Here is a 20,792-nt window from a genome sequence, read left to right as displayed (position 1 = left end):
TGCATGTGGGATGGTAAGCCTGGGGGGGTTGGGCCATATTGTTCCATCCTAATTGGGGTAATATGAAGCTGGTTCAAAAGCTTAAACTGTATCAACCTGAAGTTGGCACCCAGGGAAATCGATTTTTGTAAATTGGCAGTATTTCTCGCACTGCGCTTCCTCTATGGTGATGTTCACTTCTCTTTCCCATTTAGCCTTCATTGCATTCAAGGTAGGAGCATTAAGTTGGGTCGCATTGTATAGTGTAGAAATGCCCCCCCCTGAATCCACTCTGTTGCATAACTGAGGAAATAAATGGGTGTGTGTCTGGGGCAGCCGGGAAGAAGGCCCAATTGCGCTTGTACGCAGTGGTATTGCATTGCCGTGATGAGGTTTACTCCCAACTTCTCTTGCAGTGTTGCTAAGTGCACAAATCTCCGTTCCGGAAACAAATCTCCCACCCACATTTCCAACTCCGGGTCCCATCTCTTCTGCAAATCTAAGTCTTGCGTGGGCTCCAGGTCTGGGTGGTGCCACAGGGGCACCCCCGGCCAGTATGGATCAGAGCACCCTACTCTCCTGAATAGTGCCCTTCATGCTCACACCGTGCAGGAGACTGGGTCCACCTCGTCTTTGCTTAGTCTATATTTGCTGAAAATTAAGGACTGCGGATTAATGGGAGCAACAGCGAATTGTTCTGCTCGGATGTGAGCGTATTGCTCTGAATCAGTGGACCAGTATTTCACAAAATGTGCTTGCGCCGCATGATAATATAATAGGAAGTCAGGACCTCCACCCCAAAGGAAGGAGGAGGCTAGCCTTTGGAGCTTCTCAAAGAAGGGACGCCCCAGCCAAATTGGGATATTACAGAAAAGGTAAAGCAGTTTGGGAAGCACGACCATTTTGAGCAGGGCTATCCGCCCATACAAAGAGATAGGTAGGTTATTCCAGACCCCTAGCTTGGACTCAAGGACAGCCAGATAGGGTGCGTAATTTAAATCGTACAGGGATTGTTTATCTGTTGCCAAAATTATGGCCAAATATCTAGCCGATTTCGGGGAACAACGAAACTGCGCGGTGGCCACCGACTCCACTGTGCCTCTCGTTAGTGGTATGACCTCTGCTTTGGAGTGATTGATTTGGTAGCAGAAAATTTTGCAAACTTCTTGATCTCTTGCATAAAATCGGTTGGCGTCCAACCTGCCGAGAAATGGAGTGGTGGCTGTACAAATTGGTACCATCCAGCAAAGACTAGAAACATATGCAAAAAGCAGCAAGTGCATGAATGGTAAGGGAAAATGCAGTAGGTGCACAAAGTCAGTATTTTGGAACAAACAGCGCAAAGGCATAGGGTATGCAGCGTAATGGAATGCACCAACAAGAGAAGTAACATCTGCCTTCAACAATCTTACCGAACACTTGCTGCACATGCCAACAAAGGACGAAGAGGCAAAGTTAGGGACGCCAGCTACTGAGAGCAGAACGTAAGTGCAACGTACTAAGTACACTAGAGTTTGTTATAATTGCACAGGTCCTGTAGAGTACAATAGTAGGAATGCATAATTTTTGTTTTTTTGTTTACAGCAATGGCAACCACCCTAGAATGGCTGCAAGAGAATGTTCTGCATGAAAAAATGAATGAGGACGATAACCCCATTGGTAGGCACCGCAGTGTCAAAAGGGAAAGAATTACTTCAAGTGCAAGCACCCTCGAAAGTCTGGAGAATTTCCCGCATGACGAAATTAGTGACCATATATTGCTTCACGTATACTAAAAACATTTGTTTTTCTTTTAATGAACATACGGGAATACAAAGGAGTACACCAGAAGCGGTACCTCTTCCACAGCAACATACGGCCACAGAAACTGAAGGAAACACTGTAAATGTAGAAGTAGACCACCTGTATGCAAAAATTGCTGAATTGCTAAACAATTTTGCCGCCTTGAATAATTTTGTACAAGAACATATTATGGAAAAAATAAAATACCAGTGCAAGACCTACACATGGCCCCCTTCCCCATTTCCCAACTCCCCATCCCCACAAATTGTGTGTCATGAGAGACGCTTCGATGAGACCTCAATCCCTTCCTCCCCTCACCACCAACTTGTAGAAATGCCGAAATCCCCAGTATATGTATCCGTTTCTGGTCCCCCTTCCCTTTCCGAATAGTGGCTATGAATGTGTGCAAATAAAGTTTGATATGTAAATTGTTACTGAATTTATATGTGCCTTTTCCTTTGTTATAAGAAGCCCATTGTAACTCTGAACTCCACCCAACTCCACACACACTAAAATAAGTGCCTCTTCAAACACACCATGTACCCTTCTCCATCAAAGTACGCAGACACAGAAGGAACTGGTCCATTCCAATTTTCTAATATAACAGGTGTTAATTGCTATGCAAATGTCACAATAAATGTTCTATTCCAAATACCAGCAATTGTGGAAAACATTTATTTAAATGACGCAGACCAGTTGTGTTTACAAATGCTCGTCCTTCTCAGAAATGCAGTAAGTAATCCTGACAACATTTACAGTGTCTCAGGAGTAAGGCAAGAATTTGACTATTGTGCTAGAATGGTGAAATTCACGTTAAACCGACAAGAAGATCCACAGGAATTTCTAATGTACTTACTACAAATACTGGAAAGGAAAAACATACTCCTAAATGAAATCTTTCACATTTCCTAAATGTGGAAACATACATGCAGTCTCTGCAACCAACTCATTCAGGAGCAAGTCCCCAACACATGCTTTGTGTATGTAGCAATACCCAACTGTGAGTCCATTCCATTTCAGCAACTGGTGCACAATGCAAACTCTAGCATATTGTGTATATGGTGCAATTCCGATAATTGGTTGATTCTACATTTACTTTCACATAGTCAATATGTAATTGTTATGCTATTACGATACAATGCTGATGGAACCAAAAACAACTGCAAACTTACTGCCTTCACACATGGCCAGGTATCACTTGACAAGAAAATCTTCACAACAGTTGACATAATCTACCACACAGGCTACACAACCAGTGGGGGCCACTATACTGCATACATTAGAAAGCAATGCTTATGGTGGAAATGCAATGATACTTCCATCATTCCAAAGCAGAGATTACCTGCAAATCTTGCAAATGCCTACTTAATATTCTTGAAACCAAAATGTAGTCATTGATGTACAAAACTACTATACCTTACTCCCCAGCACCAACCAGTACCCTCGTAAAGGCACAAATAAAGAATTACCTTCCACACTGTCACCCTAAAGCAAGTTAGCATACATCATGCATTCAAGAAATGCCTTAAAGTGTGTGTTGGATAATTTTATCCCCAATGAACCCAATGAGTACACCAAGACAAACAATATGTGTACACAAATTACAGTAGCACTATTTTCCACATGATACTTAAAAGGAAAAGTATTAAGTACGAGGGTTCAAAACTATCCTCAGTAACCTCTGAAACCACAAAGTACGCAAATGAGTCACTGCCTCTCTAAGAATACGCATACAAATGCTATACATATGGAACTATCACTACGTAAACCCATAGTGGTACACCACCACTTCAGAATGAACACAGATGTGAAAGTAGCCACAGGAATGCACAGGCTTGCAAACCTACCTTACAGGAATGGGACACTGTAAACATTAGAATACGCCACCTGGTATGTAACTTAACCCAGAATACTACAAGGTTATTTGCAGCATTACAATAACCCAACTCAACCTTCAACAACCACTGTGCTACAAACCTATCCTCAAACACTTCCAAAGTATGAGCAGTTACAGTACGCCAAAGGGTACGTAACTACCGTCACAATTCTAGCACAGTACAATGCCACAATACTTGCTAAACTGTAACGCTTACCTCTGTTGGCCTGTAGGTGTGCCTGGTCTGGACTGTTCTGAAGCGTTGCCCCCCTCACTCGGGTTAACTGTGCACTGATGAATACCCCAGCCATAATCCTCCCCAGCGGTCTGCCGGTGACTTAACCTCCAGAGGACCGTGTATAGTATTGGTTTCTATTGCTTTCTCTCCCTTCTCCCATCCCCTGAGGTAGCAGGCTGGCTGGCGCATCATGGCTTTTGCTCACCGTAATGAACGGAGGACTGAAAGCCAATGGTAGCTGGTAGGTATCCGACTTCAGTTCCTTCAATGAAGACTAGTGGTCCAGACCAGCTGCGACGCACTGGATACGGATGATGAGCATGTAACTTCTGGTGAGGCCTTATTTTAGATCTTGGCGGCTTCTCAATGGGAAACATAGCTTGTATGTACAATGTCTTTGTTGATGCGTTGAGTAGTCTCTTTATTTCCTCACTTCTAGGCGAAACACTGGCATGCTGTCTGGACCCAGAGCAGAGCAAAGGAGCTGGAACTTGTATGCCAGTGAGTCCAAGTTAAACTGGGTACGGGAACAGGGAGGTACGTTGTATTTCAGTCTCTTACTATTGTCGTTTTCTGATTTCAGGTTCCCAGGAGCTGTGATTACTGTGGACTGCAGAGGAAGGACCAGAGAGACAGGGTTACCAGTTTGGGACGCCACAAGTCTATCGAGGACAAGGCAAGGATCAAGACCAAACATGAAGCAGGAGCCCACCGGGGCAAGTTGTTTTTCAATTCCGATTGAGAATGCTGGAAATTCGCATAGGTGCCGATCGCACATGCAAAATAAACAGGAGCGGTAAGCGTTGACCCTGCTCTGTTAGGAAGCAGACGAAACGCTAAGCGCAGGGTGTGGTCCGGGGCGTGGTTTTATAGCCGCGGACCCTGCCCTGTCAGCATTAGACCACCAAGGATGTCAGATCCATGTATCTATCCATTGCCAACTTGGATTCCACAGTGGGTTCCTCTTTGGCAGCCGTGTTGGGATGGGTTGCCACCTTGTTCCATACAAGATTATGCCAGCCAGCCATCCCACAAACCCATCGTCTCCCTACACTGTCATGGGAGGAGATCCTCCTGGCCCTCTCCCATCTGCCTTGTACCTGCACTGGAATCGTGACGGCACTCCCCTACAAAGCCCGCCCCCCCCCCCCCAAGGAGGGCTGACCTAGGTCCTGGCTTCGTGGTATGATTATGGTATTAACGGGCTAAAAAACGGGGTGCATGAATGTTTTCTACGGGTTCCCAAGTCTGATCTAAAGCGCTCTACCCCTTGCAATCAACCAGGTAATGTAATTTTCAACTAATCATCTTGGAATCTAAGTTGTCCCGTACCTCGTTCTCTTTCTCCCCATTTAGAATTTCTACTGGAGGAGGATTAGACATGCAGTTTTGTGTGGCGGGGTGTACTGGTCTAAGTAACGATGCATGGAAGACAGGGTGGATCTTCAATGACAGGGGTAGCCCCAGTTTAAGTGCAACAGGGTTAATGATGGCTGTTATGGGGTAGGTACCAATGAATTTAGGGTGAAACCTTTTGGGGACTTTTACCCGAATATGTTTGGTGGAGAGCCAGACTTGGTCGCCGACTTGATAAACTGGTGCATTTCTTCTTTTCTTATCAGCAACATGTTTCTGAGCAGCTTTGGTGTCGTGCAAGGTTCTAGTGGCTTTTCGTAAAGTTTCTCTTATACTTTTATGCAAAGTCGTTACAGCTGGCATTTCCAAAGCGGTAGTGGGATCGAGAGCTGTGGTACGTAGATCCCTTCCATGTAGAAAGTAGAAGGGTGAAAAACCTGTGGCACTGAATGCTGTTGTTTTATGCATATTCCACTGCCCAGAGCAGATTAATCCAACTGTCCGCCTGGGTAAACATGCAATGCATGTATTGCTCAAGCGTTTGGTTAGTTCTCTCCGTCTGACCATCGGTTTGTGGGTGATGGCTGGTGGATAGTTTGATTTTAATTTGAGCCTTATCACAACTCTCCACAAATTTCTCCTTGATAATCCGCATCTATCACTCCTCCCAGTACATGGATGCCCTTCAATGCTAATCTAGATCTAGGGGCAATCAATCATGTGTTCTGGTGGAATCTGTACTCCAATCCCAGTTTCAATTACTATTATACCTCTGGGTTCTAATCTGATCTCTTGGTGAGAATGCAAGTTTACCCCTGCAGATTCTGGGTTTACGTGGTATGGATCTAAAGCACCTGGCATTATCTCCCAGTATAATAGAGTCTTTACAGCTGAATGAGGTTACATCTGTAATGCAGGTGTTACCATTTGCATTAAGGGTGTTTCATTTTCAGTCAATGGTTTGTTTTAAATGTGTACAGCATCAAACACACAATCATTGCCAATCTGACAGGCTACAATTGCCTGATTTGCGCAACTGTTCTTTCAGCAAACCATTCTTTCAATCAAACCCGATGCTTCGGGGGGTGATATGTTACATGATAGAGCCACATGATCTTTTCCTGACAATATCACTGAATCAACTTGCCTTTAAAGTGTTAGTCATTGTCACTCTGAACTTGAAAGGGCACACCATAATATAAGGTAATGTGATCTAACAGTTTTAGTGTTTCAGTTGTATGGCTCTCTTACATGGTAATACCATCAAATATCCAGAACGTGCCCACAATTGTTCATGCATACTGGCAACCTTTACTAATTGGCATGGGGCATATACAACTGATGTGCTAGATTTGCCCCGGCAACTTGCCTCTTCGTAAAGTAACCTGGACAATGTGAGGGATGGGTCTATGCTGCTGGTGTTTACACACGGGACACTGCAAAATAATTGTTTGCACTACTTCTAAAAGGGATACTAATCCCTCGAGTTTGTGCCCACATGCAAGAAGCTTTCTCTCCCATGTGTCCACATTTCTTGTGAGCCCGCTTGGATAAACCCTCCAAATTTCCCTCCTGCGCCTCTGCGTCCACAGAGGAAATCTTGGTGTGTTTGTTTGCAACAGAATTGAACCAGCGTTCTAATGAGTCAGTAGTACAGTGCACATCCACATGATACATTGTTACTTCACTTTGTGATAACATTTCCCAGATATATTGCCACAGTTCCTTTCCCCACAACTCTTTGGAATGAATTTTCCACCCATTCTTTTGCCATGTCAGCAGCCACGTAGCTAGCCCATTAGCCACTGACCATGAGTGTAGAAATGACATTGACCAGGTATTTCTTGTTTTAAAGCTTGATACACTGCATAAAGCTCTGCAAACTGGCTGCTCTTTCCTTTACCTAAATAAGGATCTTTTTTATTTTGGGATTATATGACACCGCTTTCCAATAACGCTCAGTTCCTACATAATGGTTGAGCCATCGGGGAACCAGGCATGTTCTGTCTGTTCTACTGTCAAATCCCCATAAGGTACTCCCCATTTCACTAGAGACTCATGCACTTCTGTCACTTCCTGTGGTATATAGGCTACAGGTGGCACACTAGCCACTTGCTCATGTAATTTAGCAAGTCCACCATTTCCAGATTTTGCTCTGTCTTGGATATACCATTTCCATTTGATTATACTGGCTTCTTGAGCATGTTTTATCTGTGTGTTTTAGGAGAGCTCAACACCCATTGCATAATCAGGATTTCAGACCTGATCAACAAGAGCACAATAGCATGCTAGCAATTGCTTCTCAAATGAAGCGCATCGATCACCAGCCTCAGTTTATTTGTGACTCCAAAATCCTAAAGGAACCTGCTTTCGAACTTGATTTTGCCATAGGCTCCATTTAGCATAATTCTCTTGTACTGACGCATTCAACCCCACTTCTCCTGATTTCAAAGGCCACAAATTAAGCACATGCTGGCCAGTGTCTTTTGCCAAGTCAAATGCTCTTTGCTGCTCCTCGCCCCACTCAAATTCATGTTTCTTTTTTGTCACTTTGTAAAGTGGTGCCAATATTTTCCCTAAATGTGATATATGCTGTACTCCAAAACCCAAACAATCCTATGAACTTCTGAGCTTGTTTCTTGTTCACAAGTGTGGTGAACTCAAGTATCTTTTGTAAGGCTTTCGGCATCATCTCTCGATGCCCATTATGCCACTGAATTGCCAGAAAAACCACGGTCTCAGCTGGCCTTTGAATTTTGTTATGGTTAATCTCCCAATCTTCCTCCTTAAACCCGTCAATGATTGCTTCCAACTGATTTTGCACACTTCGCTCATCCTTGCCGTGGATCAGAATATCATCAATGTAATGTGAAATCTGTATGTCAGGTTTGCATGGTATTTTGTCCAAATGTTCTGCCACGAGCTTCTGACAAATGGTTGGGCTGTGCAACCTCGTGAAGGTGTACTGACGCCCAGAAAATGAAAACTGCCCTGACACTCCTCAGCAATTGGCTAAATGTACCACCGCGTACCAGTTTCCCTCAAACCATTGTACATTCTCAATTAAAGTGACAGCGTCTGGAACTGTAGGAACCAAAGTAGGAGTGCATTTGTTCAATTCTCTATAATCCACCATCATCCTCCAGCTCCCATCCCCTTTTTCAGAGGCCAGATCGGATTATTCCAAGCTGTAGTAACAGGACAATAACACTCCTGCTTCTACATATTCCTTAATGGTGTCTGAAATGTCCTTATGACCCCTGGGAATGCAGTATTTCTTAATAGATACAAGCTTTGTGGCCAAAGGCACGTGCACCGGAGGGATTTTCAATTTGCCTACAATAACTGGTGTGCAAGTTAATGCGTTCATTCTAAACTGATATTTTTTTACCCCCTAGGCCCAAAGTCAACCCCTACAAAATGTCAAAACAAATTATATTCCGATATTGAGACAATCAACACTTGATATTTCTGCTTCGACAAATTGCGTATCTTAATTTTCACTCCTGTCTGTACTGCATGTATTTCCTTTCCCCCAGTCCAGTAATGGTAAAGTGTTGACCTTTAAACCTTGAACTATTTCCATGAATCAATGAACCCTCTCCCCCGGTGTCTATCTAAACTCAGACCTCGGTGTGTGTTTCCAGGTTTCCAGAATATCTAACATCAACATGAGGTAGTCTATCAACTTTTATACAAGCTGAAATTGCCGGGACCTCGCCATAATCCTAGTCAAATTTGGAATTAATGTATCCAGACTCAGACTTTAACATTGCACTCAGTGCTTTTCTCAAAGCAGTATACGTTGTCTGCTACTGGGAAGGGATCCCTATAGACCCTTCTCGCTGCTCCTCCCTGTGGGGTGCTGAAGGTGAAGTGTCCCTTTTTTGCTTGGTCACCACCTGTCTCTTAACTTGTTTATAGCACTCTCCCACCAAGCCCTCTCTTTTTGTATAAAATATACATTTCCCTGGTTTCAATACCATCAGTCTTCTCCCGTGGCACACCATCTTTCAACAATGCCAAAAGCATGTTCTTTCTTGACACTCGGGAGTCACTGCTATCTTGTCTACTGCCTTCTGTTCTTCTCTCACTGTGCCCCTCTCTCTTGCAGTCTGTCCTCCCCTTTATCCAATTCACCAGGTTCTGACAGTTACCGAATAGCATCCCCTTCTTCATCAGTTGGCTTCCCAGTCATGCCCACTAACAAAGTTATAATGACACACTTATATGTGGGTGGGGCAGTTCTTACGACAATTTTTCTGGTTGACACTGACAATGGCACCACCCCATATGTAACGGTTCACCCTAAATGAACTGCTTCCTTCATAGCATGTTCTCTGGTTTTTTTAACTGCCGCCTTCAATGTATACCACTTCTTTTCCTCAGTGGGCCAATCCATGTTGATGGGATATTTGAGGTTACACCCTTGGGCCACTAGGTGCAACAAAGACACCTGCAAAACTTGGCCATTTGTATTTGCAGAAGTGCAAGCCTGCAATGCTTCTTGTATATTGGTGTCAGAGGCAGGAAGGGTGGGGAATCTGTGGAATCAACTAACCGGCCGCGGCACCCCTGTCATACATTCGCACCATCCAGGTGAGTAAAGGCTCCCCTGAGTTCTGCCTCAGACGAGTAATAATCTCACCAACCTCCTGCTGTGTGTAATCTTCCAGTGCAGTCCAATCTACAACACCCCCTTCACCTCCCACCCCCCGGATTATGGGGATGGGGGCCAACACCAGCACCTAGTTACTGGCTTAGCAGTTACAGCCTTTTCATCCTGTTTTAATTTGGATGATGCTCTCACCTCTGGTCTACACTCTTGAGTCAGTAGATGTCCAAATATCACCATCCCATTTATCAGGATCCAAATTTTACGATGCAGTGGCAATCACAGCAGCTACCTTCCTCCTGTTGTCACTGCCTCGTCTTTTTCTGTATTTATATCGAGCAACTCTGGCAGCCACCCTTTCAGCAACTTCTTGATATTTCTGTGCTTTGTCAGGCCAGACATTCAGTTGTAATTGTTGCATCAGTGAAATTTGCTTCTCAGCAGCAAACTCCTTTTCCAAGCAAAAACATCTGCCTCCAGTTCCACATTTTTCTGTAAGCATACAACAGAATCCACCCTCGCCTCCCCAGAGCAGCAAATTCCTTTCCCTTCTCCACTGGAACCTGATGTAAACATGACACGTCCCCCGCAGGCCCTACCATGCCCAAACATTCACCCCACTCGTAATCTCTGCCGGCGGAAGACACCTTATTTCTCTTCTTAAACAGGTTATTCATATTTACAATAATTTACAATGGTCTATGCACAGTAACTTATTCACTGCAGCCTGAACGCAGTCACACAAAGCACACACAAAACACTAATTAACACAGTCTAACTCTCACTATGAGAAAAATAAAACACTTTCACTATAATAATTGCCTTCTAGCATTCAAGCACAGATCATTTAATGCCTGGAATTAATCATCACAAGACCTGCTCACAGCGCCAAAATGTTTTGCTTTCCAAAAAGTGCACAGATATATTGCTTATTTTTCTCCCCAGTACACTAACTGAAAAACAACCTTGGATGCTGGGAGACCGTTATTCACACAGACACACACTCAGTTAGATTATAAAATAGCTCTTATATGGCCTATTTCTTCACCAAAGACATACATAAATGCATAAAAAAAACAAGAATAATAAGTAAGAAAAGTAGTTTAGAAAAAATACCTCACTGTTGATAGCATTAAATAATGCCTTCCTCTCGCCAGAAAAACTGCGCTGCAAGCTCCTCCACAGGCAGGTAGAAAGATCTTGATATCAACGGACCTGGCACGATATGCCCATCTACCAGCAAAGCTTTCTCTCTCTGACTGTCCAGGCGCACCCCATTTTACTCCATTGCAGATGCATGCTGGCATTTTCCAAAATGTGCTGACTTTTTCCAAGTCTCTGCCGATTCAGAAGTTCCCATGGGCCCTCGGCCGGTGTGACCCATAGCAACCCAAAAAGGCAAAGCTTTTCCCTTTCTCGTGAAAGTAGCAAAAATAACTACATTCCACAACAACGTTATCAATTACCAGACAGCACCCGACTCAGTCTTAGCCATATGTGTGTGTAGCTTCTCTCCGTGTCCTTGAAGCATTGCAAAATAACATAAGCACTAGACAGCACTGAAACATGTTTACCAATGGAAAAGTATTTTGAAACATGTGCAGCTTCCACTGAGGCCTGAAGCAAATATCCAATTTAGCTCTTGGTGCACTGCACACAAGCGCGATATTTTAGTTCAGTCAAAGAAATCAGTACAGGGAGTCCCCTCAAATTTGCAAAGAAAACACCCAAAGAACAATCAACCTTCTGTTCCAATTGGGATTCTCCAGCAACAAGAAAAAATCAAGTCTCATACCCAGTCAAAACAATTCCTGGGAGCAATCATAAAAACAAAAGTGGGGCTAGTCTTCCACTCAAACAAGAGTTCAGAACATGCTGTTTCAAATACCTCACTATCAAGCCGGTCGCCAAATATCCCATACACAAGGCAATGTGCCTGATCGGGATGCATTTACCTAGTTCCACACGCGCGGCTGCGCATGCGCCCAATGCAGGAGTGGTTAGCAAAACAATGGTCTCCAGTAAGCGGGACGATCTAGTGGTTGTTTCGCTAACCCTAGTACAGGCTTTTTGATGGTGGTCCAAGGACAACTTGTTAAAAGGAAAGCTCTTACGCAATCCACCAAGCAATACTAACTACAGATGTCTTACTCTCCGTATGGGGAGCTTATTACCTTCAGTGGAATACACACCACAGCCCAAAACCCGTCAACCTTCTAGAACTTCTGGCAATTCTCAAGACTCTGCAAGCTTTCACCAGAATCTAGTAAGTCCGACGGCGCATGTCCCTGCAGCACCACTGCCATGTTTTATCTACACACACAGGGGAGGCACATACTCTTCAAGTCTGTCCAGGTTATCCGAAAAAATGTGGAAGTGGGCACTGTGAGAAACCAGAAAGTGTCTCACCCGCTAGTCCCTGGGGATCTGTAATCCAGGTGGCCAGTGCACGGCCATCGTCTTTGGATCAAGACCCTGGGGGTGGACCAGTGTGGGTGGATCGCCAGGGTGAGGGATCCTCGGGGAGTGGGACATCGGATGGTGTGACGCAGTATTCCTCTCTTCCCTGCAACACTTTTATCCCATCCTACCCATGTGATATTTAGAAACTCAAATTCCCCCCACTCCTTTTTCCTGCACAAACACTTTTACATGGACAGCCCGCTCTGGGAGAAAATGGACTCACACCTGTGCTGTGTACATGTAATTTCCCAATACTATGGTCAGGCAATTATCGACAATCACTCACACCTGACTTCCATTACACTTCCTCCACATGGATAAAAGGCAGCGCGCAAGAGCACACTCTGAGCGAGGCAAAACACACAAAGGTGTACAGCATTTTCGAGTTGGCAGCTGAACGAGGGGAGAAAGACGACGAGGGTTTCGTGAGAGGGGCAACACCCTTGACCTTGTTGTCAGGAAGCTGTTACTTTAAAAAAAACCTTCAATGCAGAAAGCGTAAGACCAGGAAACAAAGCTGTTGAAACCGGCATTGTGTGTCGGAGATACTGAGGGTCCTCCCGTGTAACTGATCAAGGCAGGGAGGAGCAGCAGACGCTGTGGTAATGTCCTTGGCTCCAAGAACAAAGAAATGACACAGAACACAGCCGGTGAGTTGGGGGAGCCCGATGCCAGACTGGTCTGTGTTGAAGTCGAGGTTGCAAGCGGCAACATTGTAAAAACAGCGCTGAAACGAGTAGAGATCCCACGACCAAGATGGCTGCATCTTCGTGAGCTCTCCAGGCGCCCTGTAACGGAGGAGGCAAAACCCGACCCTTTGGGGCTGAGTGTTACAAAAAAACATGCGGAAAGAGCAGCGGAAGGTCTGGGGCAGTGAGGGGTGAGATTTGGAGGAGCTTGAGTTGCCGGAAGTGGTGCAGCAGACATACTATGCGGCAGACAATAGTGGGCCGAACCAACGTCGTCTGAGTGCCTGTGCGCCTTCGGTAGGTGAAGTGACGAAAAACAGGGCAACCGCTGCGGTTGAATGAGACGGGCGACTAGTGCGGGCAGAGGAGTGGGGGTGATAAGTTACATCGGATCGTGGATGCCGGAGGACAAGCTGAGTGCCCGGATCCAGTCATCTATCGGTGCTTGCTCTGCAAGAACGCGAAGTGGCCAGCGACTCCGGACGGGGGACCTAGCCGGCGGGAGCCGAGCAGGAGGCATAGAGGTGGTGTGAGTCGGAGACCTCCCGCGCACTCACCAGCATCGGCAGATGATGGCCGCGAGCCCCAACATGATCCAGAGTTGATCCGGGTGAGGGGAGAACCAGAAGGCTCCGACCGCAGCGGGTAGCAGAGTACAACATGTGGGAGATGGTGGAGGTATCATCGTACCCCCAACGCGCAGCAGAGGAATACGGTGAGTCAGGAAGGTGGGCAGAGGGCTCAAGCACATCCCCGGGAAGCTGGATGAGCGCCATAAGCGGATGGAAATACGCCTAGAATGTCGCTCCCCACCATGAGTGGATGCAGAGGGATGGGTGGGGAGAGACCGGCAAGCGCTGTTGGTGAGCATATATATATATATATATATATATATGTGTCTTGAGACTGTTTTTTCTTGCAGCCAAAGTGAGAAGCACTCCCCCGTTCTGTGAAGAAACACCAGGAACTCAGTAGTTTCTCAAAAAATTGTCCTCTTTATTTATAGACCATGCACAACACATGACTATTAGTAAAAACCACCTAAATGCTCCAAAAATGTATGGCCCCAATATATATATATATATATATTAAAAGATGAGTGCATCGATGTTAAAAGCAGACATAACCCCCTGGTCTGGCCCATAAGGTTAAGGACTGACTCTGTATGCGACGAGGGACCCACCGTTCACCAGTGGCCACGTGTGGAGGAGAGGAGTGAGGCAGGGAGCAGGTGGGCCCTCAGTGAGGGGGGGGGGTGCCTGAAAGGACACCGCAAGCAGACCAGGGCCAAGGAGACCCCAAGGCAGGGGGGGTGACAAGGGGACCTGGGTGACCTGCGAGCTAAAGTGGGCCCCCCTGGGACACAGAGGCAGAAGGGGGCCCCGGAGTAGTGGAAGTGCGGCTGAACCGAAGGGGGGCAAGAATAACAAACTGTAGCCCCCGCTGCCCTGCGGGGGGAGGACGACACACCGGGCCTGGGCCACGTTGAAATGAATACAGTCAACATCAAGCTGCAAGAGGTGTAATCCAACGCCAAAGGTCAAGGCACTACTTTCTCCTGTGGAGTGCTCCCGAGAGAAGAGGCGGCAACACCGGCCCAGCACCCTGCGAGACCCGACGGGCCCATTGATACAGGAGCAAGGTGGAGAACTGGTGGTAGAATCAACTTGAGGGCCCAAGGGGCCAGGAACGAGCCGGGCGCAGGGAGAGGGGCGGCAAGGGAAAAATTGATGGCGAAGGGGGGAAAAAAACAACCCTGTCCGCCGTTCATTCAGAAAGAGGGACTGCGAAGAGACAGTGAAACCCCAATGCCCACATCCAATCTGGCTACAATGGAGCATGCCTCGACCCCCAGGGGGACAACGGCAGGACCAGACGGGGAGCCCCCTGTATCAGAATTGATCATGGTACTAGCGGAAAAGCGCTCCGGGTTTGCCGCCATCAATTCAAAACTAGACGGTTTAACGTACAAGGTGGACAGGATGCAGGAGAGAATCGATAAAGAGCAGCAGAACCTCAGAGGTGGCAACAAGAGTCGCAACACTGGAAGATACTAGCAACGAGACAATGCAGGCAGTACAAGAGCTGCGTAGGGAAGTGAAGGCCATAAGAGATAAAAATGAAGATCTCGAAGCAAGATCACCCAGAAACACCGTAAGGGTGGTGGGGTTCCGGAGTCCGTCCCACAAAAGAACATTGGAGTGTTCATGGAAACTTTCATCAAAGATGTACTGCAAAGGCCAGCACTTTCCTCCCAATTCCTGGAAGAGCACACAGGATATCGCAGATTGCCCCAACACCTGGTCAGAACCCGAGGCCAGTGATAGCAAAGGTGCTCAATTATCGTGACCGAGACACCATACTCCGAAGGGCTACGGAGCTCAGAGCCTCACGTTTGAAAACAGTAAAGTATCCTTCTACCCTGACTTTGCGCCGGCTGTCCAAAAGGCCTGCATGTCATTTGCGACGGTAAAAAGGGCACTGCAAGACAAGGAAATTCAATACTCCATGCAATACCCCTCCAAGCTCAGAGTACAGTACAACAGAAGGGCACACTTCTTCACTGACCCGGCGGTGGCGGCGCACAAATTCATTGCACAGCAGGAGAGAAGACAAGAAGACAGCCATGCCACTTACAGTAGGCAAGGAAGTTGTGGCACCTCGCAAATAGCTTGCGGACGACGCATGGCGTGGGTACTGTGTGCTTCAACCCCAAAGGGTCTGGTGACACCATTGCTAGACATGTACCTAGTCAGATCTGCTGCATTAATGAAAGTTTTTTTTTTGTTTTTTCAAGGTTGGTCCTCCTCTGGTGTTGAGGTGCGGGAGGCCACTTGGTTAGTGGTGTCCAGCGCCCCTGGGCCGTTGCCCACGCTAAACATTAAGTTGGGTCATTATGGGGGGGGGGGATCATCCACTGCAAGTTGGGGGTGGGCAGTGTGGGAGGGGGCAGCTGCGGTAGGGGGCAGAAGGGATAGGGGAGGCAGAGGGGGGGCCAACCTCCCCATTGGCAGTGTTAGGGTTCTTCAAAAAGGTTCACATTGTTCTCAGAAGACCGCTGAGTGGCAACAAGTACGGCTGTTAAAACAGGGCACACAGGCTCTCCTTTTTGATCCTCATCCAAGTGATGGCACATAGGGTAATAAGATGGAACGTGCAAGGCCTGAATGAACTGCAAAAGGCCAGAAAAGTGATGCAATATTGTGAGAGGCACAGTGCTTAGATAGTCCTTCTACAAGAAACACACCTTAAGGGGCAGGAGAACGAATGGGTTGCCAGGAGCTGGGGTAGCTGTAGATACTTCATTACATACTCAGCATATTCACGTGGTGTGATGACTCTGGTGCACAAATCACTGGGGTTCAGGGTTAGTGCCACTGAGCTAGATCCAGGAGGGAAGTATGTTATTGTTTCAGAGTGCATGGAACAGTCAAAGATAACCCTGGTCAATATCTATGGGCCCAACGTGGATGCCCTGGGTTTCTTCGAGGGACTCCTTGGAAAATGCCATAAGTACCGAGATACATATATTATGTAGGCTTGGGACCTAAATGTGATATTAGACCCCAGTTTGGATAGGATGGGAGAGGGGAGGAGGCGCATGAGGGCAGCCGAGGCAGTGCAGAGAGCTATGGAAACATTGACTCTGGAAGACATTTAGAGGCTTCTACACCCGGGGGACGTGGGATTCTCGCACCATTCCATAGCACACACCACCTCAACCAGATTAGACTACATACTGGGATTTTCTCACCTCATACATTGTACGGAGGGGTGTGAAATACTTACAAGGACTTTCTCAGATCACTCCCCGGTGCTGTGGTCCATGCGCCTAGAGGAGTCAACACCCTGCCCCCGTTGGAGGTTCAAACCAGCGGCTTTGCTTGACATCGCCTTCAAAAGTGATATACGTTTGATTAAAAACTATTTCCTGGAAAACACGGGTTCGGTGCAGGTAAAGGGCACTCTGTGGGAAGCGTTCAAGGTGGTGTTGAGGGGGGGTGCATGTCCACGGAAATGGGGGTATTAAAGATGATACGAAGAGAGCTTCACGCAGCGGAACTCGAAGTAAAGTATAGTGAAAGGGAGGTGGAGAAGTTGAATTCGCCAAGGTTGAAGGAAGGGTTGGTTAATTTCCAGACACTCGCAGACGAGAGGGTAGATACTTTGCCCAACCCGCAATGCCCCGTAGATATGGGGAAGAAGGGAGGCCGGTTAAACATGAACGGGGATACGGGGAGATAACCGCAGTGAGATCAAAGGAAGGGGCAGTAGTAGTGAAACTGAGTGAAATAGCTGAGGTGTTCCCGGGACTTCTATGAGTTCCTGTATGCTACGAGAGGCACGCCGCCAGAGTCCGAACTGAGGGAATATATGGAAGCAGTGGCACTCCCCAGGCTGGATGCGAAGGCAGTGGAGGCCCTAGCAAAGCTTCTGACAGTTGAAGATGTGCTGGGCGCGATGAGGGCTCTACCTGCCTCAAAGGCCCCGGGGACGGACGTCATAACTGCCGAATTCTATACGGAATGGGGCCCGGCTGTATCCAACCACATGCTGGACGAATGGGAGGAGGGATTCCGAAAGGGAATACCCCCACCCTCGATGCGGGAAGCCGTCATAACATTAACAATGAAACCAGAGAAGGACCCACTCGACTGCTCGTCGCATCGCCCAATATCTCCTTTCAATCTGGATACGAACATATTTGCCACGGTGCTGGCGGTCTGCCTTCTTCCATATGTCACACAGATCGTTCACTGGGATCAGTTAGGGTTTATCCCCGGGAGGTCGACATCATTAAACCGTAGACGCCTATTTGCAATCCTGGTACAAATAGATTCACAACTCAGGCGGTGACGGTGCTTTTGAATATGGAAAAGGAGTTTGACTCAGTGCAGTGGAACTATCTGTTCGAAGTGTTGGCGCAAGTGGGGGTCTCCCATGTACTATATGCAAGCAGTTAGGCTGCTATATGCAGGTTCCAGAGCCCAGATAAGCATCAGGGGGACATGGTCAGACCTGTTTACACTTGGGAGAGGAACCAGACAAGGGTGCCTGCTCTCCCCATTAATCTTTGCTATTGCAATGGAAGTATTGACGGGCAGGCTCTGGAGATTTCAAGAGCATAGGGGGCTAAGCACGGGCGGGCTAAGAGAACTAGTCTCACTATATGTGCATGACGCAATTATCTATATGAAGGACCCGGAAGTCAACTTGGCACCCCTGGCACATTCTAAAGCAGATTCCACGTGGGACAAGCAGTGCTAACACATCTGTTTGCTACTGTACCTTCTCACAACCCAACTCCTTCTCCAAATACTGCTCGCTAATCTATGCATAGCATGTGATCTAAGCAGATCCACAAGACTTGGAAGGCATACATCACTCGCCGTATTCGTATTTCTGATGCTTGTATCTGCTTAGATTCAGATGCTATGCATAGGCCGACATCTAGTGGTAGTCGTAGAGTATTACATGATTTGTTTTCTAAACTCTAAAAGGGACGTTGACTGCATGTGTCAGTAATACCATCCCTAGTGTGACATCCACTATACCCGTGGGCCACAAAACCCTTGAAATTCAGTAGATGTTTTTCACTGTGTAAGACAACCTTTTATGTTTGTAAAATATCAGCCAAATTTATCCTAAAAGTCAAGAATAAGCCATGGATGCACTCAAAGCTGTATCTTCCGTTTTTCTTCTTCCAACTTTCTCACGCAAAACATTTACATTTCATCCACCATGCTTCACACGCCAACATTCCTTTGTTATATTAGTAGAACGTATTAAGTGCAACGGTCGCCCGAGGGCATCTTGGCGCTAAGACCAAAAGTAGCCAGCAGAGACGGGATCAAATCTCATTTAGAAAAGAAGAGTATTCAGGGAGCAGCGAAAGGAGCAGTGATTATCCATCGCGCAATGGGAGAGAGTCCCAAGCGTTTGCTGCAGCAACAGAAAACGCTCGACTGCCTATCCGGGAATATTTTATCCGGGGGACGTGAATTGTTAGCGAAGATTGAGAGCGAAGTGCTCTGGAGTGGACACAGGCACATCATTTTTCCTGGAGATATTCAGCCCCCAGTTTGGAAAAAGCTCTATGGACAAAACACCACATGCTTTCCAACAGGGAGCCAGTGTAGACGACGTAGGAGGGGAGTCATGTGAGAACCAAAAGGGGGGGTGGAACACCGCTCTTGCAGCCATATTCTGCAAGAGCTGGAGTGGACGAATCAAATAGGCAGGTTGAGTCAGATAGTGGGCGTTATAGTAGTCGATACTGCTCATGACTAGAGCAGATACGACAGGAGCGTGGAATTGATTGGGAATAAACGGCAGGACTTTACGGAGGGTTATTAACTTGAGATGGTCAGACATTGACAGAGATGCCAACATTTTAACGGCCAGATCTTTCGCCACAGTAGCCGGCACAGGACAGGGTCTGAAACTAGCAGGCCAGAAGTAAGAAAGGGAGACAGATCCAACTACCAGCACCTCCTGTCTTATCACCATTCAATTTCAGCCAGTTCCTGCTCATGCATGCATCCATCCATCCACGGCCTCCAAGCAGTTCCTAAGCCGAGCATCCATATCGGGGCAAGACCGATCAAGACGTAGAACAATCTGTGTGTCGTCGGCATAGGAATAGCAGAGGAAACCGTGGGAGCGGATGAGAACCAGGAGTGGCTGGATGTAAACATTGAACAAGATGGGTGACAAAGCAGAGCCTTGTGGGACACCGCATGATAGAGGGATTGGTTTGGAATAAAAGGGACTGAGAAAGATAGATTGAGTGCGACCAGAGAGAAAATAACAAAACTAGACCAGAAAGACCTGCGGAAGACAATCAGGCAACCAGGGTGGGGTGGCCCATGGTGTCAAACGCAGCTGAGAGATCTAATAGAATCAACGCCCCTACGCCACCCTGGTCGGCCAGATGGGCAAGGTCATCTACCACAGATACAAGAACAGATTCCTTGCCCAGACCGGGGTGTAAGCCATATTGAAAAGGGTAAAAAAAGAGAGAAGATTCAACAGAATAACTCAGTAAAGGAGACCCCAAGGATTCGAGCAGCTTCATAGAGAAAGAAAGAAGTGAAATAGGACGGAAGTTAGACAGAACTGCCAGATCCAGAGAGGGTTTTTTTAAGAGAGGGATCACCAGCGCATGCTTCAGGTTATTGGGAATAAGGCCCGAGGAGAAAGTCTTTCACTGCTGCTGTGACGCAAGAATTGATATCAACCGAATAATCCTTAATAATGGAAAGAGGAATGGGATCCAGGAGAGAAGCAGTTTTGAGTTTATTAATAGCGGACAAAACGTCTGAGGGCGAGAAAGTCGGAAAAGTGCACCAGGTCAAATTCAGAATGATATTTTAGGAGGGCACAGCAGACATAGGAAGATGTTGGCAGGACCCAGCGATCTTGCTCTGAATGGTGGTGATCTTTTTGTTAAAAAAGATTGACAAAGAGTGACAAAGATCCTGTGACAGAATAATATTTGAATGTGACTGAGCAGATGAGGATAGGGACTGAACTAGACTAAATAGCGCCTTAGGTTGATTAATGGCAGCTTCGACCTTGCTGCTAAAATAAACTTGTTTAGCAGAGAGGATGGCCTTCTGATATACCCCTGTGGCTTGGCGAAGGAGGGCTTTGTCAGCTGGGCCATAGCAAATTTTCCATTTCCTTTCCACCTGCCTGCGAGATAGCCTAAGAGATTTAAGGTCCTCAGTGAACCAAGGAGCAATAGAGTCAGCTGCCTTAGTGAATGCAGCAGACATTGTTCAAATTACA

The 20,792-nt window shown here is 46.7% G+C and overlaps 1 protein-coding gene across 2 annotated transcripts in view; it reads left to right on the top strand.

Moving 5' to 3' along the window:
• RABL6 (RAB, member RAS oncogene family like 6) overlaps positions 1-20,792 on the top strand; it is a 931,527-nt gene that overhangs the window by 562,628 nt on the left and 348,107 nt on the right. The window lies entirely within an intron of this gene.

The sequence above is a fragment of the Ambystoma mexicanum genome, chromosome 8 (genome assembly GCF_040938575.1).
Source record: "Ambystoma mexicanum isolate Mex_15411 chromosome 8, UKY_AmexF1_1, whole genome shotgun sequence".
Classification (NCBI taxonomy): Eukaryota; Metazoa; Chordata; class Amphibia; order Caudata; family Ambystomatidae; genus Ambystoma; species Ambystoma mexicanum.
Note: the sequence above shows the minus strand (reverse complement) of the source record. Positions and strands in the feature narration are given on the sequence as shown.